The following is a 25,555-nucleotide window of genomic DNA, read 5'->3' as shown; positions in this document are numbered from 1 at the left end:
GCCAGAGTTCAGATAGCCAGCACACACATGAAGCCAGGTATGGTGGAGCATGAGCATGTCTATAATCCTGGCATGCACGCACGTGCGCACACGCGCGAGCACACACACACACACACACACACACACACACTTTTGTTTGTTTTGAGATAGGGTGTCTTAGCTAGGATTTCTATCGCTGTGAAGAGATACCATGACCACAGCAGCTCCTATAAAGAAAACATTTCATTGGTGTGGCTCGCGTACAGTTTCAGAGGTTCAGTCCATCACCATGACAGGGCGAATGGCAGCATGCAGGCAGCTGTGGTGCTGGAGCTGAGAGTGCTACTTCTTGCAGGCAACAGGAAGTCCACTGAAATTCACACTGAGGGAAGCCTGAGCAAAAGAGACCTCAAAGCTGCCCCCACAGTGACACACTTCCTCCAGGAAGGCCACACCTTGCAATAGTGCCATTCCCTTTGGGAGTCATTTTCTCTCAAACCATCATAGTGTTTCTCTGTGTAGCTCTGGCTGTCCTGGAATTTATTCTGTAAACGAGGTTAGCCTCAAACTCATAGAGATCCTCCTGCCTCTGCCTCCCAAGTCCTGGAATTAAAGGCCTGCGCCACCACCTCCCGGCTATTGCTTGCATTTTTTAATGTGTGAATTATAAGCTGGAAAGATGGTTTTGTTGGGCAAAGGACTTGCCACCAAGTCTGCCAATCTGAACTCAATCTCTAGGACCCACCTGGTAGAAAGAGAAAACCAACTCACAAAAGTTGTCCTCTGACCTCCGCGTGCAGAACACAGTATGTGAACACACACACACACACACACACACACAAAATACACTTTTTAAGATGTTTTTAGAAGCGTGAGTTTTATGAAGTGCAAATTATGTCTCCTTTTTAAACATTTGGCAGGTTTGACATTTGGTTCTTTAGAGCCAAGTGAAGGGCTGTGATTTGCCAAATCCTGGGTAAATGGTTGGAAGGAGCCACGGAGGCACACAGAGACCCACATGGTCTTGCAAGCTGGGAAACAGACTTGGACTTGGTCCTCCAAGGAATGGGGAGGAGCTGAGAAGGCCTAGGTGTAGGAGAGGCCCACCAGAAAATCTTCCACGAAGGCAGAGGCAGAAAGAAAGGGTGGGGACATTGAGATCTGGAATTTGGGCACCATAATAGGAAGGACAGGGGCACAGCCCAGTTCTTTGTGTGTGGCAGAGTCATCAGACTGGATGACTGGCTGGTCCTGAGTCTGAGGGTCAACGGAGAGCTGCTTGTAACATCTAGTAAGAGCTGGTGATGGCTGAGATCCAGAAGCCAGGAGGAGGGTGGACTCGTGAGTGGGATAAGGGCGATACTGGAGTGTGCCCGCCACAGAGCAGTCCCTGAAGGATATCCTGGTGGGGAGCCCCATCGCTAGGCCGAAGGGAGCTATGTGTCTGGATCTCAGAAGAACAGAGACAGACTGGAGAGGAGTCGGATTGCTGGTCCAGCGAGGGTCTGAGGTGCCCACCCACACTTGAGAGGTCAGAGATGAGAAAAAAAGGACAGGAGAAAGTCCAGATGCCAGAGGGCTGGGAGAGCTATAGAGCACACATCAAGGAGAGGGCACCAGATGTTATGAGGTCACCTTATCCGGTGAGGTGATGTCGAGGTCCCAGGGGGAGGAATTCTACCTCCAGCCCCTGATGTCAAAGCTGCCGTGGTGGGGAGGGAGACGTGGGAGGAGGTGTTTGAGCTGGAAGGATGGGAAGCTCTGAGGATGGATGGGTAGTGTTGATGAATACCCCAGTGTGAACGGACCCAATGCTGTTCAACAGTTGAAACCGTAGGGTTGAGTTTGTTTGCTTTTTATTAAAACAGAGTCTCATTATGTAGCCCAGACTGGGCTCCAATTCACAATTACAAGAATTGCTCTTAACAGCTCTTGCTGCTCCCATCCCATTTTATATGGTGTATCTCTAAATCAGGGGTTCCCCACACTCCCATCTTGGGTTCATAACTGAGGAGAGCCCTTTACGACCAGTCATAGGTTTATTAGCAAGGCTCGGGGGCACTGTAAGATGTCCATGGCATGGTCCAGCAGGGCCACAGCACACTGGTACCTTCCTGGGTTCCCCATTCTCCAAGCACATTAATACGCTCACCACCCTGGAAACGTGTGGGAGTGTCATTACGTAGGTGTGATTGATTAAGTCATTGGCCACTGGTCTTGGTCAATAGCTCAGTCTCCACCCTTTTCCCCTCCTCATAATTGGGGTGAGTATTATGGAAGTTTCAGCCCTCAGTCATGCCTAGATCTTTCTTGTAACTAGCCCCCATCTTGATGCTCCCAAGGGCCCCCATATCATTAACCTGAAAAGATATTCGCATGAATCTGGGGAACTAGCTTAGTCTATAAGGGCAAATAATGAGGACCCGAGTTCAGATCCCCACCACCTACATGCAAGCTGGGCCGTGTGTGTGTGTGTGTGTGTGTGTGTGTGTGTGTGTGTAAAATCCCTGGGCTGGGGAATGGAGGCAAGCAGATTCCTGGAGCTCGGTGGTGGCCTGTCTAGAATCAGTCAATTGTATGTTCACACAAAGACCCTACCTTCAAAGATAAAGAGACAAACCATAGAGGGGGATATCCGAACTCAACCTCTGGCCTCTCCACACAACACATACACGCATATACTCATGTATACACACACAAACATGTACACACATACACACAGTAAGTAAGTAAATAGAAATTTAAAAGATACTGTGGTGATTCTTGAGATTTCCAGAATCTTCTGAGCTATGTGCTGGGAACCAGGGATGAGGACCACGCGTCTCCATCTCTGGAGGGCACCAAGCACACTGAACATGACCGCAGCTGGTCTGTACCTTCCTTGTGTCTTCGTCAGGGTTTTTATTGCTGTGATAAAATTCCGTGGCTAGAACAACCTGCAGAGGAAACAATCCCTAGGTCACACTCTGTCACTGAGGGGAGTCAGGGCAGGAACTCAGGGTGGGAACCTGGAGACAGGAACTGAAGAGAGACGGTGGAGGAGTGGCTGACTGGCTGTTCCCCGTGGCTTGCTCAGCCAGCTTTGTCATAGGGAAGGCACCACCCACAGTGAGCAAGGCTGTCCCACGTTAATCATCCATCAAGAAAATGCACCACAGGCTAGCCCACAGACCAACCTGCTGGTGGCATTGTCTCAACCGAGGTCCCCTTTATTCAAATGACTCTAGCTGTGTCAAGGTGACATTAAATAGCCCGCACACCTTGTCACCAGTGAGCAGAACTAGGTGTGGTTGTGCTCGCCTTTAATGCCAGTGCTCGGGAGACAGAAGCAAGCAGTTCTCTTTGAAGTTCCAGGCCAGCCTGGTCTACATCATGAGCTCTAGAGGTTTGGGGGCAGTGGCAGGGGGATGGGGGGGGATGGACACACACCCAAGCCGATGTACGTGTGTGTACATGCTTCTGACAAGCCTTGCTTGTCATTTCTCAGGAGCCGTCTACGTTTTTAAATTTTTGAGATGGGGTTTTACTGGCCTGAATTTGTCAAGTGTTCTAGACTGGCTAACCAGTGCACCCCAATCTCCTGTCTCTGCTTCCCCAATGCAGAAATGAGTGTGACCCACTATGCCTAGCATTTTACACGGGTTCTGAAGATTGAACTGCATGCTCACACAGCAAGCGAGCACTTTACCAACTGGGCCCAAGAGTTCTCTTTATAATGCAAAGTCAGTACCGAGTAGGGCACGGGTCCTGAGGAACCTAGTGAGACCACAGGGACACCCGCAGGAGTGGCTGGCTGGGTAGAGCTGCCTGCTCAGGGGGCGGGCTCTTCCCAAACTTGCAGTTAGCCTGGTGCTCCAGCTTCCGCCCCCACCCCTCCCCGACAAACTGCATTCCCAGAGAGACAGACTGAAAAGATTGTTCCTCCCAGGCTGGAAGAACAGGCCCTGTGCCTCCTGCGCTCCTCCAGGACTTCCAAGGACCGGAAAAGGTCTGATTGACAGCACAGAACAGCTGCAGGAGGGGACGGGAAAGAAGCGAGACTTGAGTTGGTTGTAGGTTAATCTCACGGTAGAATGCGCAGTCTCCTAGACGTCTTCGCATTTTATTTTATGTGTACGAGTGTTTTGCCTGTTGTGTGTCTGTGCGCCATGTGCGTTTAGTGCCCGTGGGGCCAGAAGAGGCGTCAGACTCCCTGGCACTAGAGTTACAGGTGGTTGTGAACTGCCATGTGCCATCAAACCCTGAGTCCTCGGTGCTCTTAATGACTCGGCCACATCTCCAGCCCTACTATCTTTACAACTTTTTAACCCTCCTGAATACAGTGAATTCCAGTATGGAATGCAAGGTGGGCTACTTAAGGACAGGCTGGGGCTGTAACTGGAGACTGTGTTTCGTTTCCCGGCTGCCCAGATCCAAATAATCACACAGAAGCTACATTAACTACAACACTGTTTGATCAACGGCTCAGGCGTATTCCTAGCTAGCTCTTATATCTTAATTTAACCTATTTCTATTAATCTGTGTATTGCCACGAGGCTGTGGCTTACGGGTAAGGTTCTGACGTCTTTCTCCTTCAGCAACTACATGGTGTCTGCCTGACTACACCTTCTTTCCTCCTCTATCTCTGGTTGGATTTCCCACCTTGCTATATTCTGCCCTGCCATAGGCTAAAGCAGCTTCTTTATTAACCAATGGTAATAAAACATATTCACAGCATACAGAAGGGAATTCCATATCAGGGGACCCCCCCAACAGGTCCTGTCAGCTGGTACCTGGGTCTGCAAACTTCTCCACTAACTGTGATAAATGATGGGTATGTGATTAGTGGCTTTCTCTTTTTCCACTGTGTCCTTTCTAAAACTATTGGCTTTTTGCTATTATCTCAAAAACACTTTTGCTCTTTGGACACAAGTATAATTTTAAATGCTTCTGGATGCGCATACAATCTGCATAGGAAATATACTCTTTTCCAAGATAGAGTGCTCATGCGTGTACACATGCACGTGCACACACACACACACACACACACACACACACACACACACACATGCGCACACCCCACACACGCAAACCTTTCTAGCTGAAGAGAATATATTTCTCTCTCTCTCTCTTTTAATCCATGTTTTAAGTTAGCATACAAAGCAACGTGTTTCGCTGGGCACATTTTCACACGTGTTCTTATACTGTGCTCATATTTGGGGGCGGGGGGTAACTGTGACTGTGTTCATCCCATGACTGCTCCCAGAGCTGCTGGGATAGGGGTGGGGCAAAGTCTCATCCATCATTCCTGGCAGCTCAGACCTCAGCCCCGAGATGCCCATAAACAAGTCCTTTGTCCCTGAGAGCTGAAGGAAGCCCAGACCCTTTGACTCTGGAGCTCCCTAGCAGTACAGGGTCTCAGCACTGGACTCTGTCAGATCCCATATAAGGCAGCGGTACTGTTAGAGGGCAGGTGACTTCGTGGCAGAGCACTTGGCCAGCACGCATGAGGCCCCAGGCTCCAACCCCGGCTCCTCAAAATAGTCCCAGTGGTAATGATGGTGATGCGGGACAGCAAAGTCCTCAATGGAGAATTAATCCTCAGGCAGCATGGTTCCTTAGCCCCAAGGAGAGCCAGAGCAAGTGTCCCTATTAACCGTTCTAGTCATAAATGCTTCAAAAATGGCATCAGGCCAAAAATGGTCCCCAGTGAGTGTCCTTAAACAGTCAAAATAAACACCCTCCACCCCTGGAATGTCAGTGCAGGCTACAGAGGGCAGAGAGCAGGGTCTGAATGCTAGGAATTTGCTAATAAAGCTATGGCCAATCCCTCTGACCCTCCTGTCCACTCCAAAGGCTCGATGGTCAGGCCAGTGGGAACTGCTTAGGGCCAAATGTGAAGAAGCTCTTGCTGCTTGGGTCTGGGCAGTAGAGAATGCTGGGGAGGCAGAAGGCCAGGGTTTCCTGGTCCTCTCAACGGTTGACTTAGGCCTGCTCAAGTTTCTCTGCTCCTAGGTCAGACTGCTTTGTGGGAAGCAGGGCCTTCTACCTTGCTGCATAAACAATGGGCATCTTCTCAGGAGATGGGCAGGCTGCTGGAGTCAGGTTGCCTATTGGAGGACAATCACATGGCCTCCCCACCTCCAGACACAATGATGAATGCCCTAGAATTTGGCCCAATCCCTAGCAGTAATTTATGTGAGTGGCAAGGGAGGGCTTATCACTTACTTCTCTGTGGAAGGTCAGCACCAGTGTTAACTCACTGTGTGCCAGAGAGCCAGCCGCTCACAGACAGCCTTCTCCTCTGTAAGTGGCAGGGACTCTCAGCTCTCCAAAGCCCCTGAAGTCCTGACATGTCTGGGCTCTCGGCAGCCTTGGATGATGTACAGAGTGTGATGAAAGAAACCTGTCATCTGTCAAAAGAAAACAAAACAAAAAAACCAAAGCTTCATGCAACGAGATGTGAAAGGAACCTTCTCTTCAACACAGAATCACAGAGAACAACACTTCTGGTTCAGCCTCAAGTCAACTCCTGTGTGCGTGCGTGCATGCATGTGTGCATGCGTGTATGTGTGTGTGAGAGTGTGTTTGTGCACACGCGTGCATGTGTACAGGCATGCAAAAGCTGGATATTGAAGTCAACTCTGTGTGTGTGCGCTTGTGCATGTGCATGTGCTTGTGTGCATGCGTGTGTACAGACATGCAAAAGCCAGATGTTGAAGTCAACTCTCCTGTATGCAGGCGTGTGTATGGGCATGCGTGCATGTGTGTATGTGAAAGCGAGATGTTGACATTCTATCACTCTCCACGTTATCCTGAGACAAGCTCTCTCAACGAACTTGACCGCTTACTGATTCAGCTCGTCTGACTGTCTGGCCAGTGTCCCCACCTCCCCAGCACTAACATTACAGGTGCAGCTGTTGTTGCCTTTACGAGAGTTCTGGGACCTGAACTCAGGTCCTCCATCCTGTGCAGCAAGCACTTGATTGACCAAGTCACCTCCCCAGCCCCCAAGTCGACTGCAATATTGGAGAAAAGAACCATCTTCATCAAACTGAGTCATAAGTCCTCCTCCAGAGAAGAGCTGCTCCATGCCCGTCTGCACAACTGACTGTGATGGGGAGCCGGTCCTTCAGGGCTTGGAAGGGAATGACGGTCCAAGTATCGCTCCTTACACAGCCACTCAGGTCTATTCCGTTTCTGTGAACAGTGGGCCCTGTCCCACCCACCCCTCCTCCGACCTGCTTGCTGGAGAATTCAGAGTAGGGCTCAGTGTCCTGCAGACTGTTTTTACAAATCTACTCTAATTTTAATGGTTTCACGGGGGTACCAGTATTTCTTGGTAAAGACTTATTTTGTTTCTATTCTGTGTGTGTCTGTGTTGGTGTGTAAACACTAGTGTAGTGCCCCAGGAGGCCAGAGCATCAGATCCCCTGGAACTGGTCTGAAAGGGAGTTGTGAACTACCTGATGTGGGAATTGAACTCAGAGTCTCTGAAAAATCAGTGCACATTCTTAACCTCTGAGCCATCTCTCTAGAACCCGGCCTACTGACTGTTTAAAGCAAATCTATGAATGTGTTGGGGTAGTTTCGGGTTCACAGAAAAGCTGAACAGGAAGTGCATAGCTCTCACAGGCCCTCCCCCTCCTAGAGTTTCTCCTGTGAGTGTGAGTGCGGTTGTCACAGTGGGTGAGCAAGGGTTAACTAAAGGCCATTGTTCCCATTCCTTCTTAGTGTCCTTTCTCAGAGTTTGACAAATGTGTGTAGCCACCACTGCAATGTCATAGAGAATCATAACTTCACAGTTCACTTGTTCATGCTCCCTGCTCCCCATCCTGGTCACCTTGGACCTCGGAACCTTGGGTCTTTGCAGTCTTCACAGTTTTTATCTCTTTCAGAACGCTGTAGAGTTTGGCTACATTACAGACTTCACAGATCTATAGGGTTAAGGTGATCCCATGTCTCTTCATAGGAACCCAGCTTCTCCCTCCCTCCCTCCCTCCCTCCCTCCCTCCCTCCCTCCCTCCCTCCTTCCTTTCTTCCTTCCTTCCTTCCTTCCTTCCTCTTTCCTCCACCTCCTTCTCCCCCTTCTTTTCTATTTCTCTTGTGTGTACATGTGATGTGGGATTCCCCTCTATATGCTATGAAGATATTTTATTAGCATTGGTTAATAAAGAAGCTGCTTTGGCCTATGGTAGGGCAGAATATCCAAAAAGAGATACAGACAGGAAATCCAAAACAGATAGAGAGAGAAAGTAGGCAGAGCCAAAGGGATACCATGTAGCTGCCAAAGGAGAAAGATGCCGGAACCTTATTGGTAAACCACAGCCTCATGGCGATACACAGTTAACAGAAATAGGTTAATTAAGATGTAAGAGCTAGCTAGAAATATGCCTGAGCCATTGGCCAAACAGTGTTGCAAGTAACATAGTTTTTGTGTGATTATTTGGGTCTGGGTAGCCAGGAAACAAAAAAGCAGTTTCCATTTACATATGTGTTCACGTGTCTGCAAGCATGTGCAGAGACCAGAAGTCAGCCACAGGTCCCATTCCTCAGGTCCCATCCACCTTGGCTTTTGAAACAGGGTCTTCTTAGGTCTTTCTAGGCTAGACTAGCTGGACAGAGAGCCCCAGGGGTCTGCCTGTCTGTCTCCTCAGCCCTGAGGCTACAAACGTGCAACACCACACCCAGCTTGGAAAAAACAACGTGGTTCTAGGGCTCAGGCACAAGCCTTCCTGTTTGCAAGACAAGCACTTGACCAGCATAGCTGTGTGCTGGGCCCACAGTCCATTTCTTCTTTCTCACTGGATAGTATCCGTTGTCTATATGTAACACAGCGCATTCATCCGCTCACTGAAGAACGGCTCGGTTGTGATGGATAAAACCAACATTCTTATTATTATTTTACTATGTGTACCTCAGAATCCTTTCCGAAGAGCATGGGACTAGAAATTAGCTCACTGAAATATGACTCAAAGATCGTTCATGGGGCTGGGAGACACTAAGCGTTCAGCTCACCTCCTGCTTCTACAGAGGACCCAGGTTCAGCTCCCAGGACCCACGCGGTGGCTCACAACTGCTGTAATTCGAGTTCCAGGGCATCTCACATCTCACTCCCTCTGGCCTGCTGCCTCTATGCAGGCTCACACACATACACACCAATAAAAAGTAAATAAATAAAACTAAAAGTAACATGGTTCATCCTATAAAGTACCAGTCTTGAAAGAAACCAGTTGCTAAGAATCAAGTTTGCCACAGCCCTGGCTAAGCCACACTATGCCAGATTTCTACTACCCAGTGTTGGGCAGCAGGAAACCTCAGTGCTCCTTAAATACAACATGCACCAAGTATCATGTCAGCTAAGAAAGCCGCGGGCTTTACCTCAAGATGCACAGGCATTACCAAGACCAAAGTTTTCGGTCACCCTGCCTGGAATGAAGCACACATTCTTCTTATTAGAAATAAAGAGCAGGGGGCTGGAGAGGTGGCCCAGTGCATAAGAGCACTGACTGCTCTTCCAGATAGATGATTTGGGTTCAGTCCCAAGGATGTACACAGTGGCTCAAACCATCTGTAACTCCAGTTCAGGTCACCTGATGCCCCCTTCTGACTTCCTTGGATGTACATACATATCTGCAGGCAAAAATACTCATACACATCAAACAAACAAACACATCTAAGAAAAGGAAGGAAATTCGACAATGGGGGCCAGGGCGATTGCTTAATGGGTTGCTATACGAGACTTACCCCTTGAGTTCATATCCTTGCAACCCATGTAGAAAGTCTGATGCAGTGGGGCACACACATCTGGAATCCCAATGCTCTTAGGGGGAGATGGGAGCCAGAGACAGGAGACTCACTTGGAGGCTTGCACGCACATACCCTGGACTGACGCAGAAAGCAATAGAGACAGAGGAGACCCTGCCTCAAAACAAGGTGAAAGATGAGAACAGGGCCCTGAATGTTGACCCCTGACCACCACACAGGCGAATGTGTACCCATCCTCAACACCCCCCCCCCCACCAAACAGACCCGTACTCTCTGTTCTTAGTGACGCTGCAGAAGCCCCAGCACGCGGCAAGTCATTTCCGTTGTTAATTAGGTGTGTTAGTTACGTACTTAAGCGTGACGGTTTCAGCTATCAGTGGAGAGATTGAGGGACAGAAAATCCTCACGAGGCATAGACTGGGCTAAGCCTGGTTTCTTAATACAAGCAGGAGCTTGGAGCCGAACACAAAGCAGCAAATCCTTCACATTGCTTTTGTTACAGTAAAATGTAAGGATTTTGTTTGTTTGTTTGCTTTTGTCAATAGGGTTAAAGGTTTATTTCAAGACAAAAACAAGCCGCCCCCTGCCTCCTCCTCACGCAGCTCCCCCGGGTGCCTTCAGCTGTTACAGATCAGCCTGATAAATTACTTCCACATTGGTGACTGTAACTGTCCGTCTGTACCCAACAGCTCTGTCTACAGATTCAGAGTCGTGGGTGGGAATTTTGAAAACAAACAAAACCCCACTGCATCTGTACTGAACACATGTAGATGTTTTTTCCTGTCAGCATTGGCTACAGTCCAGCTATTCTCCACTTTTTCATTTCCCTGTGTGTGTGTGTGTGTGTGTGAGTGTGTGCACATGCGCACGCGTGCACATTCAGTGCTGGTGTTGGAAATCACCCCCACTGCTCCTCTACATTGTTCGTTGAGTCGGGGGTCTCTCCATCCATCCCAGGGCTTGCCATGTGACTTGTCTCACTAGCCAGCTGGTCTCTGCCTTCTGAGGCTGGCGTTCCAGTCAGGACTTCACACCCACAGGACATCTGCATATATCCTGGGGATCTGAGCTCTGGCTTCACCCTCATAAAGCAAGTGTTTTAACCGCTGGACTGCCTCCACGGTCCGCTCATGTGGGAGAGACATCACATCGTGACTGGACGCACATGGGAGGGTGTATGTAGGAACAGGCATCTCTGCAAATGTCGCTGCATCTGCTTTTGTTAATGTTGTTTAATATTTGTATTAGAGCACAGTATAGACCTTCTGCATTCATGCAATATAAATACTGACTGATGAATTCAGCAAATTAATATTTTTCTTTTATGACTTTTGTTCTCAAAGTTTGTTGTTGCCTTCTATTTGGATTTAGTGTTTCTTGTCCCTGTGATGAGCCGTTCACTCCTTGTGGTTAAACCATCTGATAGCCTGTCTTCTCAGTCTTTCCCCCATCCCTGTGTGAATGTATGGGTGCACACAAGTGTGTGTGTGTATGCACACCTGTATGTAGATGTGTGCATGTTTCGTGTACATGTGTATACATGTGTATACATATGTGTGAGTTTTTGTGTGTGCATGTGCATATGTATATGTGTAGTTGCATGTATATATGTGTGGGTGTGTACAGAACATATGTACCGACTGACGGAGATGGGGCCTCAGCTATGACTGTGGAGTCCATGTATGTCACTTCAGGTTTGCAGCCCCTTCCCATGATACACCCTAGAATTAGGCTCACCCACTCAGCAGTACCAAAAAATGGCAGCCTATCTGGAGGTTCAAGAGCTGCTGGAAACACCCATGCTCGACGGCTGACAGAATCCAGAGAGCAGAGAGCAGGGCAGACGGGAGAGGCAGCCCGGGGTGAGGTGGCCCGTGGAGCAGAGGCTTCCGAGTCTGGGGGCCGGAGAGGAGGTCATCTCATGCCGCTGCCCATGTCTGCCTTAGAGGAGAGCCATTACAGAATCTTCTCTCTCTGCTTCAAGCTTTCCTCTGGTGCAGAATCCAGTCCCAGACAGGATGGAGTCTATGACTCTGTTTCCTGTGTTGCATAGCTTGAGGGAAAATGGAGTCTGGATACCTTCTGCCAACTCAGGCTGAGCAGACCCACACTAAATGGCTTTCACTAATAGCTCCTCTTAAACTCTAAAAATAAAAAGGATTTGTTTTTATTTATGTGTGTGTTGCATGTTTGTATGTAAGCCACATGTGTGCAGTGCCCATGGAGGCCAGAACAAGGCATCAGAACATCTGGAGCTCAGGTTACATGTGTGAGACACCCATTGTGGGTGCTGGGAACTGAACTCGGGTCCTCTGGAAGAGTCGTGAGAACTCCTCACTGCGGAGCCGCCTCTCCCGTCACACTTCTTGGACTTTTGAGGAATGGTCGAGAACTGAGCATGGTGGCTCGCACCTGTAATTCTGGCACTGCAGAGGCTGAGACAGAAAAAGGAAGGAAGGAGAGAGGTGGGGGGAGGGGAGAAAAGAAGGCGGAGTTATGGAAAAGAAATGACTGGAGCAGCAAGGGTCCAAGCCGGGAGTGATGTGGGGCAGCTGACTTGTGTGCACACTAATACTGCACACTTTAGTCCGGCGGAGGCATACACCCCAGACACTCTCTTTTTATGGGAGGAAGCACTGTGAAGCATACGGTCTAATTCAGTTTATTACAGTAAATTTCCCCCAAAGTGCCCCCTGATGTCACACCTCACTAGGGAACAAGCCTGGTTTTCCCCACACAGCCAGGGCACCTTGATTCGAATGCAGCTTGGAGATCCTGAAGGAGGCATCCAACCTCTGCCAGCCCGAGTTTTACCACCTCCAAAGCAAACACACTATTATCTGCGCTGCCTCCTCAGAGGGGTAGGGAGGCCTGACCTCATCACACGCAGGTGGGTGCTGGGGCTGAAGGTGCTAATCGGAGGCACTGTCACGATAACGACCCACCTGGCCCTTCTTCCCTCAAGCCAAACAGTTGTGTGCCAATTGCCTCAGAGCATGCCCGCCTGGGCTGTGTGCAGCGCCAACGTGTTCCTCCATTTTCATGCTCAGACCCACGGACCAAGGTGAGAAAACAGATGAGGAGCTAACATCAGGCTTACACTAACTCGGGTCAGCACATCTCCCACCCCATGGTGAAGAACCTTGACCTCCCAAGTGTCCTGCTTTCACCTCCCAGGTGCTGGGGTTACAGGCGCAAGCCACCATGGCCTGGTTTCTGCAGTCCTGGGGAATGAACCCAGAGCTCTGTGCATGCAGGGGAACCAGCTGAATTACTTCCCCAACCCCATAACTCTTGTCTTTAAGATGCTGGTGAAGCTAAATTCCTCACAGCTGTGGTGGCAAGAAAGGGTCTGGGGTGATGCACACTCTCTTCCCTTCTCCGCTTGACCAGGCTGACTGCATCTGCCCAGATTAGCCACGGGGCTCTGTGTGGTCTCTGGGTTTTTGACACAGGGCCTGGTTTAGTTTCTTTTCCTGTTGCTGTGATAAAATACTGTGACAAGAGACTGGAGAGATGGCTCGTGGTTAAAAGCACCGGCTTCTCTCCCAGAGGACCCGGGGTTCAAGTCCCAGCACCTACACGGCAGCTCACCACTGTCTGTAACCCCAGTTCCGGCGGATCCCACACCCTCACACAGACATGCATACAGGCACAACACCAATGCGCACATATAATAAAAATAAATATTAAAAAGATACTATGACAGAAGCAACTTAGGAGAGAAGGGCTTCCTTGGGCTCAGTCTCACATCCTTGGCAGGGAGGCCGAGGCAGTAGGAGTCTGAAGCGGCTGATCACACTGCATCTCAAGAAGCAGAGAAAGAGAAATGCCAGCTCCTGTCCAGCACCTTTTCCTCGTTTAGACCATTCAAGAGCCAGCTTTAACCCATGAATACGGGGGCAGAGCTCTCAATTCAGTTCCGAACACATACCTTCCTGCCACATGTAGATTCCACGTCCCTGAACGTGGGGTCAGTCTTTGCCTTCTGTGTGCCCACTCCCACTCCCAGAGCTTCAGATGGAACCTGGGGTTTTACGCATGCTAAGCCAAGGCTCTGCCACTGAACCATCCTCAGCTTGTCCGTGTGCCTCTGCTAGGCCCCTGTTCAGTACAGAGCATCGAGGGCCGAGACCTCCTTCAGTGGGGAACTCAGAGCCATGCAGAATAAAGAAAACAAGGGACAGGCGAGTCTGTTGCAACAGCTGCAGAAGCATCTGGGCGTGGGGGCCTGAGCCTGTGGTCCCTGCTGCCTGGGAGGCTGAGGTGGACCTCTACTCTCAAGAGTGGCACCAGTGTCTTTAGAAGCAAAGGAAGAGACACTAGGAGTGAACACAAACAGAGAAAAGGCCCTGTGAGGGCAAGAGAAGAGGTGCCTATCCACAAGCCAGAGATTCGGTGCCTAAGAGCGCTTGCTCTGCAAGCATTAGGACCTGAGTCTGGATCGCCAGAACCTATGTAAAACACCCGGGTATGACTGGCTGGCAGAGGCGGTGTGGGTATGTGTGTGTATGTGTGTGCTGGCTCCAGGCTGGCTCCAGGCTGGCCCCAGGTTCATTGACAAACCCTGTCTCAAGGAAAGGCAGTAGAGAGTAACAGAGAAAAACACCCTATTTCCTCCTCTTGCTTTTTTGAGACAGGGTTTCTCTGTAACAGTCATGGCTGTCCTGGAACTTACTTTATAGACCAGGCTAGCCTCAAACTCACAGGAATCCATCTACCTGCCCCTGCCTCCAGAGTGCTGGGATTAAAGACATGTGCTACCATACCCAGCCTCCTCTAACCTTCTTTAACAACCATGAGCATGCATACCTGTACCCACAGACACATGCATACCACACACACACAAACACATGCACGCACGCATGCATACACGCACATACAATTAATTAGGAAAAAGTTGAAGCTAAGAGCTTTAATGCTTGCTGTGTGCACAGCTGTGCTCTCAGAGGCAACGGGAACCCCTGTACACTTTGCACTGCTCTCCTATGTCAGAGCCAAGTTGCCTGTGTATGGGAGGTTCTGGAAGCATTCTCTCTTGACAAGCCACAGAAGAGATGTGGAAAGAGTACATTTTTGGAATCCGAAACCACCCGAAGATTTAAGTGTTGGTGATGAGGTCAGAGAGTCACCATGGAATTCAAGGTTCTTCAAGGCTCCACATAATAGCTACCTATTAAGTTTGGCTTCTGCATGACCCTCCCAGCTGCTATTTAGACAGGGGAAAGCCGTCATCCACCACAGCCACCATGGAGGCCTGCTTTAAACTTTGTCCTTAGGAAACTGTTTTCATAAGTATTTGGCTTGGGTTCTCTTTCCAGCCCTGTACAAGATGTACGGATGGCATAAGTTGCCTTCATCTGGACTCAGGCCCGTCTTTCCAATCAATTAGAATAAGAGGAGTTTGTTGTTTCTTGGAAAAAGTCACCAATCCTAATGACATACATTCAGATTCATGACTTACTCTTAAAAAGAAAAAAACTTCCAGGCAACATAAAGGGTTGCTTCTTGTTTTGATTAATTTTTTTGTTTCTGGTTTTTTTTTTGAGACAGGGTTTCTCTGTGTAGTCCTAGCTGTCCTGGAACTTGCCCTGGGAACCAGGCTGGCCTTGAACTCAGAGATTCATCTTCCTCTGCCTCTGCCTCCCGAGTGCAGGGATTAAAGCTGTCTGCCACCACTGCCCGCACTTTTGAGTAACTTTTTAAGTCATTATTATTGCGTGTGTGTATAATGCCCTGTGTTGGTGGGGGGGCGGTAATGTGCCGAGGAGCACATGTGGAGGCCAGAGGGCAACTCTGTGGTATCGTCATCTCCTTCCACCATTACGTGGGTTCTGGGGATCGAACTCAGGCTTGCACCGCAGGTGCCTTGGCAGCCGGGCCATTTCTCCTTTCTCCCACCCTTGGTTTTGTTTTGTGTGTTTCCAGAAATCCCAGACAGACCTCCCACACAGCTCAGAACCGTGCCATCTGGCCTACCTGCGCTACAAAGGCCTTGAGAAAGGTGTGTATTGTCCCAGGCTTGGTGCCACCCTGAACAAACTGAGCTTATGGTAATTAGGCCAAAGGATAGAATGGCTGGTATCGAGGGTTAACTGTGACATGTTCCTCCCAGGCTCTTGTGCTTTCTTGGTGACTCGCTTTTGAAAGGTTGTGGTCACCTTAGAGCAGTGTTCTCAACCTTTCTAATGCTGTGACCCTTTGAGACAGGGCTTCTTGTTGTGGTGACCCCCATCCATAAAATTATTTTTATTGCTACTTCATAACTGTAATTTTGCTACTGTTATGAATCGTAATGTATCTGTGTTTTCCAATGGTGTTGGGTGACCCCTGTGGAAGGGTCGCTCATTCCCCCCCAAAGGGGGCATGACCCATGGGTTGAGAACGGTTACCTTAGAAGATGGAGCTAGAGGGAGGACGTAGGTCGTGGATGGGGAAGTAGTTTTGTTCCTGGTCCATTTCTGGCTCCCTACTTCCTGCCTGCCACTGGGCAAGAAGTGCCTCTGGTAACCCCAATCTTCCACTGTCACAGTCTCCTGCCCCTCCCCACTGGGGACAAGAAGCCACAAACTAAAGAGAAACTGAGAGCTAAAATAAAACCATGCCCCATCCCCCATGCCCTGCCATGTTGTTTGTGCCAGATATTCAGTCCCAGCGAAGGACAGACCTTATACTGTGAAGTCAGGCGGCCGCAGAGTCTCCCACACAAGGCGTGGAGCAGGAGGATGGCTGCTCTCAGGCCTGCCATCCCATAGCTGGAGCAGGAGAAGCCCAGGAAACATGCCCCAGGGGCTGTGCCGCTCTCCTGTTGCCTAGGCAGGCTGAGAGTCTCGTGGGCTGTATGTAGACTTGGCTAGGTTGAGACCACAGACAAGACCACCAGGGCTGCCATCTCAGGATGGCTGCGGACAGAAGTGGCAAACGGAGCAGGTACCAGGCCCTTAGAAAACAACCGACGTCCCACATCCCTGTAGGGGTCCCGAGGCCTGGTGACTCAGCTCCCTTCCCTATTCTTTGGGCTCCCCCACATCCGCCTCATGCATTCTTCTGCGCTTTCCTTGGTCACAGTTGGTTTTAGTAGCGGTGCCAGATTTCCTAAGTCCGGGAACTTAAAGGGCAGCCGTCTTCTGGAGAGTGAGGCAAACAGGCGCATCTGGCCGCGTCCGCCCACGCCCACACATCTCTCTCACAAGGTGTTCCGAGATGGCGTCTATGGTAGGTTGGTGAGGGGCAGCGAAAGAGGATGCCGGGGCTGGGGAGAGCGCACCGGGGCCAAAGCCGTGAGTATGGCCAACAGGTTGTTTTCGCTATGACTATAAAATTTATATGCAAATATTGTCTTCAACTTGATCACTCTCAAAGAAAGACATTGTTTGCTGTTAAATCACTTCTGCTAGGAAACAGTATTGTTTGTCAGCAGTCTTTAAAGCTATACAAATCGTGACAAGTACAGATTAAAAGTTAAATTGTGTATTCAAAATGTAAATCATCAAAAATAAATTAAAATGCAAGGTGTGGTGGCTTCACCCTTTTAATCCCAGGCAGTCCTCAGGAGACAGGGGCGGATGGATCTCTGGGAGTTTGAGGCCATCTGAGTCTACTTAGAGAGTTCCAGGCCAGCGAGGGTCATATAGTGAGATTCTGTCTCAAAATAAGTAATTAACTATTTCTAACAAGGAGCCGGAAAGATGGCGCAACAGGCAAGAGTACTGATGGCTACTCACAGGAAATGGGTTTGATTCCCAGCACCCACGTGGTGGCTCACAATCATCTGTAACTCCAGTTCCAGGGGATCCAGCACCCTCTTCTGGCCGCCTCAGCCACCACGCAAGCCTAGGATGCACAGGCATATATGCAGGCAAAACATCCATATGCATAAAAATAGAAATTAAAAATCAAAAATAAAACAAAGAATAAATAGGTGAGGGGGTAGAGAGATGGCACAGTGGGTAAGAACACTGGCTACATGATCTCAGGGACCTGAGACCGGATACCATCATCCATGTAAAATGCAGAAGATGGCTGCCTACACACTGTAAGGGGTGGAGACAGGAGGATTGCTGGGACTTGCTGGTTGCCAGTCCAGTTCCAGGCTCTGTGAGAGACCCGGCCTCAAAGGAATAAGGTAGAATGATAAAGCCGGAGGCGTCTATACTCACACTCCCTCTGACACACCCCACACACAGAGATGTGCACACACCACATTCACACATACACACAGACACCAAAATAAAACACAAGCTTAGTTTAATGAATTGTTCTGAAATTCGCATGCTATTTTATTTAAACACGGAAGTTTTAGTTTGTTTGTTCATTTCTAAGCATCCACTATACCACTGAGCTACATTCCTATCCCAACAGTGTATTAAGTAAGAGGGATTTAAACAACATTTTGAGCCAACTGTGGTGGCACAGGCCTTTAATCCCAGCACTCGGGAGGCAGAGGCAGGCGGATCTCTGTGAGTTCGAGGCCAGCCTGGTCTACAGAGTGCATTCCAGGACAGCCAGGGCTACATAGTGAAACTCTGTTTTGAAATTTTTCATTTATCTTTTCTTTGGAGGAGGGTGGCACCACAGGCTTGTGGAGGCCATCGCGTAGGCTCTGGGGATCAAGCTCAGGTCGCCAGCCATGTGGCAGGCACCTCCACTAAACCACTCGCTGTCCCTCTAACTACTTCAGCTTTAAAAATGGACAAGAGGTTGAGACTGGAGGACTGAGAATCTGAGGCCCGCTTAGCCTCCATAGCAAGACTCTGTCCGAAAACAAACAAGTAAACAAGACCTCTTTCCAGCCCTTGCGATGCGGCTCACTTATCCCACTGCAAGTGGCTTCATTTCCTCCCAGATCTTTCTGGGGCTCCCTGGAGCCCCCAAACTGAAGGAGCTGCCTGTGACAGTTGGCTGTTGCTTACTCCCTGTCCACGTCCACAGCTGTGGTCAGCTGCTCCAGACCTGAGAGCCTCAGTCACGTGGTTCCTGGGCCAAGCTGAGCTAAAACCAGTTCTCCCCAGAGAGTGGCAGAAAGCACAGCTGTGGAAACACAGCTCTGGCGCTCAGAACCAAATGACCTCGTTTCTCTACCCCTGTGCTCTCTGCTATCTGCCCTTCCTAGGAAAACAGCCCTGCTCTTGGAATGTGCTAAGTGGGGAGTTTCAGTACAGATGCCCCGACTTCCTTGCTGGCTTTCCTGAAAGCTGATTAAACCGGGCTTTCAAGTGAATTCTTTTATATCCAAAGTTTTAGCTACTTAGACGTTAAAGGGGTACACGTGTGTGTGTGTGTGTGTGTGTGTGTGTAAGTGTTTTGCCTGTATGTATGTATGTGCACCATCTGCATGCCTAGGCCAGAAAAGGACATTGAATTTCTTGTGACTGAAGTTACAGATGGGTTGTGAGTCACCACGTGGGTGTTGGGAACTGAACCTGGGTCCTCTGCAAGAGTAACAAGCAAGTGCTCTTAACCGCTCAGCCATCTTTCCAGCCCCACGTTTTTGTTTTTGTTATTTGTTTTGCTTTGCTTTGTTTTTAAAGTCCCGATGTGATAAATATCTATAAACCCGAGCTCAGCTCAAATGGACCACACTGTAAATGGAGAGTACTCGGCCACCCAGACCTGAATAATCACACAGAAACTATATTAATTAGATTGGCCAATGACTGTTTGGCCAATGACTCAGGCGTATTCCTAGCTAGCTCTTACATCTTAATTTAACCCATTTTTATTAATCTGTGTATCACATGGGCTGTGGCCTACCTGTAAGGTTCCACTCGGCATCCTTCTCCTTCAGCAGCTACGTGGTATCTCCTGACTCTGCCTTCTCTCTCTCTCTCTCTCTCTCTCTCTCTCTCTCTCTCTCTCTCTCTCTCACTACTTCAGCTTTAAAAATGAACAAGAGGGGGCTGGAGAGATGGCTCAGAGGTTAAGAGCACTGCCTGCTCTTCCAAAGGTCCTGAGTTCAATTCCCAGCAACCACATGGTGGCTCACAACCATCTGTAATGGGGTCTGGTGCCCTCTTCCGGCCTGCAGGCAGACAGAATATTGTATACATAATAAATAAATAAATATTTTAAAAAAAATGAACAAGAGGTTGAGACTGGAGGACTGAGAATCTGAGGCCCGCTTAGCCGCCATAGCAAGACTCTGTCCGAAAACAAACAAGTAAACAAGAACTCTTTCCAGCCCTTGCGATGCGGCTCGCTTATCCCACTGCAAGCGGCTTCATTTCCTCCCAGATCTTTCTGGGGCTCCCTGGAGCGCTCTCTCTCTCTGTCTCTCTCTCTCTCCCTCTCTCTCTCCCTCTCTCTCCTCTCTCTCTCCATCTCCTCTCTCTCTCCCTCTCCTCTCTCTCTCTCTCCTCTCTCTCTCTCCCTCCTCTCTCTCCCTCTCCTCTCTCTCCCCTCCCCTCTCTCTTCCAGCCTGGCTACACTCTGCCCTGCCCTAAGCCAAAGCAGTTTTATTCATTAACCAGTGAAAGCTACACATATACAGAGGCACCTCCCACATCACTACACCTTGGTTACCCTGTATCCATCCCCTTCTTGATTCCCTTCCGTGGAAGTCACTTTCCCTTTGTGAGTCTCAGGGTGCAGAAGACAGAGCTGGCAGCCTCCAGACCAGAGATTTCTGAGACTTTCCAAGCTCAGTGCCTCCATCCCCCGTCCGTCCCATGCATCCTGGAGACCTTTCAGTGTGCACTTTCATTTACAAGAGACTGACGACCCTCACCCTCGCTTGCTCAAGGGCCCCTCACCCACCTGCCTGGAGCTGCTTTCTGTGGGCTGGAGCTCAGAATCGAGCTTAGTGGAGCCCTGACTTGGAGAGGGATTCTCGCACGTGACTTCTTTTCAAAAACACGTTCATTTCTTTCCTTACCTTGAAACAATTCGAGCTTCTTGCCGTGTTCATGCCAGACTCTGCACCAGGCATGTAGAAGAAAGGGTGTCAGTTCCCAGCAGACTAGAGAGCAGGCTTAGGCTGGGTACCGTGCTTTCCAAAGCATTGAGCATCTGTAGGCTTTGAGTTTGAGGAACCTGGTGACCCGTTCTGGTTTCTTCCCTTGGGGGAAGGAACACATAGCCTTGCTAAAGTCAGATTTGGCTCAAGGAACAACAGAGTTAAACATTTTCTCGATCAAAAGCCGCGAGTTGTGAGAGCAAGCGTTTTTTAAATTGTGGCTACGAGCCCAGGCTATACATGTTGAGGGGTGCAGCAAAACTTGCTATCAGGGTTGCTTGCCCCTTAGGAAGTCCATGGGAGCGTGTTCCTGGTGTCTGTAAGCTGCTGCCCTGGGGGAGAAGGGGCTTTGTTTTCTAGCAGTTTCCCTTGGCTCCACAGAGAGCTCAGCCTGCTAACGGGGAGGGGACACAGGCAATGTCATTTCAGACGTTCATCCAGCAGAAATGCCGATGTGGCGTCATGTAGCTGGCACCCCCTGGCAGGAAAACTCAGTAAGCTGACGGCAGAGGCGGCACACGGGCCACCAAGGCTGCGGAGGGGACTCACTTAGGCCTGAGGCCAGGAGAATTACAACTCTATTGATGGAATTTCTCCCTGGAACATTATCCCTTACATGGTCTGCTCACACTCAGGGATTAAGAAAGTGGAGTTGCTGGCCAGGTGGACCATACATGGGCTTCTTCCTGGCGTCTAGTAACCACGGACGCCTACGACGATATAGAGGCCCAAAGACAGCGCAAGGGCAAAGGAACCCAAGGTCTGTTTGGCCAAACAAAGGCAAGATGTCAGCCCCTTGAGCCTCTGAGAGTAGCCGTCACCACACCAGGAGGACAGAGCTGGCCAAAGTCAAGCGTGGGGGGGTTCCCGCAGGAAAAGTGGTCCAGTTCCAGCTAACAGGGCTGTGGGAAAGAGGGGAGGAGTCGTGAAACTGCAGGAGGCGTTAACAGTCCAAGGAGATGCTTGGGTCCTGTTCTGACCCCACTGTGGACAGATCAACTGTGCAAACTCATCCTAGGAGGGCTTGGGAGGTACGGCTCAGCCTGAAATGTGCTTGTCAAGCCAGCACCCATGAAAACCAGCAAATGCTCAGCAGGTTAGAGCAACGGTCGCTCTTGCAGAGGACCCCCGGCTCAGTTCCCAGCAACCACAACAAGTGGCTCCTAACCGCCCGTAACTTCGAATCTATGGGGTCTGGTACCCTTTTCAGGTCTCTTCAGGCACTTGTACACACATAGTACACAGACATGCAGCAGCCCCTTATAAACCTAAATTTAGGGGAAAAAACCCTTGTGAGTATTACAGATTATTAAATCCTGGGGCTTCCTAGCTAGCTGGTATGGGCTGCCTGGCAGTCCTGAGGCGATGTCTTAAACCACAAGATAAATGATGCCTGAGGAACACCTGAAGTTGACCTCTGGCCACCATACACACACCCATGTACACCCACATACAAATAAACATGCATACGTGTGTGAGCACACACACATGTATATACGCACACTCACGGAGAAGCAGGAAAACGTGAGAAATAGGGTATAAAGTGACAGTGACTTGTACTTGAGCCCCAAAACCTTTTCTCTGTCAACTTTCAGGTTAGAAGTGGTCTAGGGGAAGTTTCAGAGACCGGGTGAAGCGTGGCGGGCAGACAGGCACACGGCTACGTAGCGTGAGCTCTAATTGGTCTTAGTAATAAAAACCCAGAGTCAGATATCGAGGTAAATGCTGAAAGATCAGAGAAGTAAAGGAGCCACTAGAGAGACCGTTTACCTCTACCTTTCTCTCCGACCAAAGTGGGCAAGATCCTGTCTCTAGCAATCCTCAGACAGAATGTGCTGAGCTCCTGTCTCCTCCCACCTTATATTCTTCTCTCTGCCCGGCCATATCCCTTCCTGTCGCCACCTTCCCAGTGCTGGGATTAAAGGTGTGTGACTCCCAAGTACTGGGTTTAAAGTTGTGAGCCACCACCACCTGGCTCTGTTTCTTTTTCAGACTGGATCAATCTCGTGTACCCCAAGGTGGCCTTGAACTCACAGAGATCCGTCTGCCTCTGCCTCCCAAGTGCTAGGATTAAAGGTGTGTGCCCCCACTGCTTGCCCTCTATGATTTACTAGTGGCTCTCTCCACACTCTGATCTTCACACAAGCTTTATTTGTTAGATCACAAACAAAATATCAACACACAGCTGTCCACAGGTTTCATCCTGTTGTCCTTCAGCGACCCATCCCCTGACCATTTCTGCTAACCCGAAGCTGTGGTCAATCTAACCGATGAAGCAACTAGCCAAAGACTTTTCTCACTTGCTAGGTTGATGGTATTGAGTTGACGCCGGGGGCAGGAACCGCGTCTGCTGCTGGAACATTCCAAAGGCTTTAGGGGTAAAACAATAGCCCATTTACAATTTGCTTTAACTTCTTAAAAGAATGTGTTGGGATTTGGAGGAAAACATACACCACTGAAGCAGAAATGACCATGAAGGACGGGCCATATGCTTGTCTTATGTGCTGTGCAAACCTCACGTGTGTTAGGCAAGCACTCTGCTGCTGACCACCTTTTCCACTCTCTTGATTGGAAATATTTCATGAAAAAGAAGCAAAACAAACTAGGGGAGACCTAAGAAAATGAAGTAGATCCTGAAGAGCTGAGCTGCCCGTCATCCTTGCCACCCTTTCCTCCCTCCCACCCATCAGCCTTCTCCTCCTTTCCCTCATCACCCCTCTACCCCTCCCCCTCCCACCCATCACCTCTCCACCTCTTACCCCTTTACCCCCCCTCCCACCCATCACCCCTCCACCTCTTACCCCTCTACCCCCCCACCCATCACCCCTCCACCTCTTACCCCTCTACCCCCCACCCATCACCCCTCCACCTCTTACCCCTCTACCCCCCCACCCATCACCCCTCCACCTCTTACCCCTCTACCCCTCCCCCTCCCACACATCAATCACCCCTCCCATCCCTCCTCCTCCTGCCACCTCTCCCACCCCTCCCACCCATCACCCCTCCGACCGGACACCCCTCCCACCCCTGTCACCTGTCCCACTCCCACTCCCAAAGTTGCATAACTGGAAAAGTCTTCAGCTCTTTCTTGCTAAGGATGTGGGTTAGAAGAAGAAGGAAAACCCATGGCTGATTACTACCATGCACTTCCCAGAAGAAACCAATTAACCCTTACGGTTACTCTGAGAGTAAGAGGCTTGGGCGTGTGTGAGCTGGTCTTGTTGTTCCTATAAACCAGACTGAAAACAAACCAACCAGCCTATGGCCTCAGAACTCTGAGAATCCTCTAAGCTGCTGGCTGTTTCAAAGGCCTGCAGAGGGCAGGGATTCAGACTCAAGGGTGCAGGTTTTAAAAGGCACCCCGCAAACTGAAATAGTGATTGAGATACAAGACTTTGAGAGGGGAAACTAGAAAGTTTTCATTGTCCTGGCCATGTTTTTGGTTAGGAGAGAAGAGTAGGTGCTGGCCTGGTGCCAACCAAAACAGGAGGGTGGAGGACGCAGCAGGAGCCGTGGTTTTGTTCACAAATGCTCTCTCTCCATGGCTGAACATCTTAGAAAGGGGTCTATTTTATGTCCTTTTAGCCAGCTCACATTTGTGTTATTTTAGGGCCTCAGTAGGAGGGTCTAGGATTTTTGAGCAAATTCCACTCCCTCCCTCTTTCTTTTCCCTTCTTCCTGGATTCTTCAAAGTGTTTTTAAAATAGGAAGCATATTAGATGGACAATATTAAACAGAAGAGCATATCTGGTGTTGAAAAAAATAATCAATGTTCATTAAAATGCACAAAATCAGTAAAGTCAGAAACGAATATAAGCTGATTTTTTTTTTAATCAAGAAGAAATGGGCTGTGGAATATTTTAAATTATTGTTGAATTTTTAAAATGACATTTCTTTGTTTACTTTGTGTGTGTCACGTATGTGGGCACACGCAGCACACACCACTGTGTGCAGGTGGAGGTCCGAGGACAACTTGCAGGAGGTCCAGAAAAACCTACCTCTTCCCAAGAGATCATGAGAGGTGGCATCGGCCTGTGAGCCAGGATGTCAGCTGAACACATCCCGGCCCTTGCTGTTGCGTGTGGAGTTGTTCATTGTGGACGGCTATGGGATGAGGCATAGCAGTGCAAGCTTCCTTTTGGAATGCCATCATTAACTTTACACTTTTTAAATCTTTTTAGTGTCCCTGACACTAATTTAGTCACAATTTTATCCGACATCCTTAATCAGCTGCAGCCTCATGGAATACAATAGTGAGGTAATGGGTATCTTCGTGTACTGGAAGAATGGAAATTCCTGGATATGAGATAAAAGATAAGGCTCACGTCCACTTTTTCACAATAGACACAATCTTAAAAGACCCTGTGGCTCTGTCAATCCTTCAAAGAGGGGATCTAATGACGGCCTGGAATGTCACACTTCCTGTGCCCGTGGTCTTTGTGGCCCTCTGGAGAGGCTAAAATCCCTCATTCTTTTCCTGGAAGTGTTCTCCATGAGGCTGATGGACAGGTCAGTCTGGACCTGTATCCTGGAGCCAATTCTGAGATGGAAGGCGGGATGCGGGGCTGTTGGGTAGGAGATGGAAGGGTGGATAGGCAATGAGAGAGAGCCTGGGAGAGGGTGCTGGCATGGGGTACCTGCGCTGGCTGCGTAAGCAGGAGCTCTGACGCAATCATAGTGCAATGCTTCAAAAGGATAAGCATAAAGGGAGCTCTTCCTCCCCCCACCCCTACCTGTCCCGCACCCTCACCCCGCTTCCTCCATCCCCTTGTCTCTTTTTTTCTCCCCTTCTCCTTCACTTCCGTTTCTGTCTGTGGAGGTGCCACAGCTTGGGTTGTGGGGGGCTGCAGTAAGGAGGAGTTCTCAAAACGGGAG

At 49.5% G+C, this 25,555-nt stretch overlaps 1 long non-coding RNA gene across 3 annotated transcripts in view; it reads right to left on the bottom strand.

Annotated features, from left to right (window-relative positions):
* Positions 1–1,818: 1,818 nt before the first annotated feature.
* LOC119816281 overlaps positions 1,819–25,555 on the bottom strand; it is a 93,647-nt gene continuing 69,910 nt past the window's right edge. For 2 of the 3 annotated variants that reach the window (XR_005285716.1, XR_005285718.1), the window contains 2 exons: positions 6,187–6,371; positions 1,819–2,915 (listed from right to left, as the gene is read on the bottom strand). This is a non-coding gene — a long non-coding RNA (uncharacterized LOC119816281). Of the gene's footprint in view, positions 2,916–6,186; positions 6,372–9,705; positions 9,880–19,479; positions 19,541–25,555 lie in introns of those variants that run through there. The other variant, XR_005285717.1, reaches the window with a different exon arrangement.

Source organism: Arvicola amphibius, chromosome 6 (assembly GCF_903992535.2).
Source record: "Arvicola amphibius chromosome 6, mArvAmp1.2, whole genome shotgun sequence".
NCBI lineage: Eukaryota > Metazoa > Chordata > Mammalia > Rodentia > Cricetidae > Arvicola > Arvicola amphibius.
The sequence above is the reverse complement of the archived record's forward strand: the minus strand, read 5'-3'. Positions and strand labels throughout refer to the sequence as shown.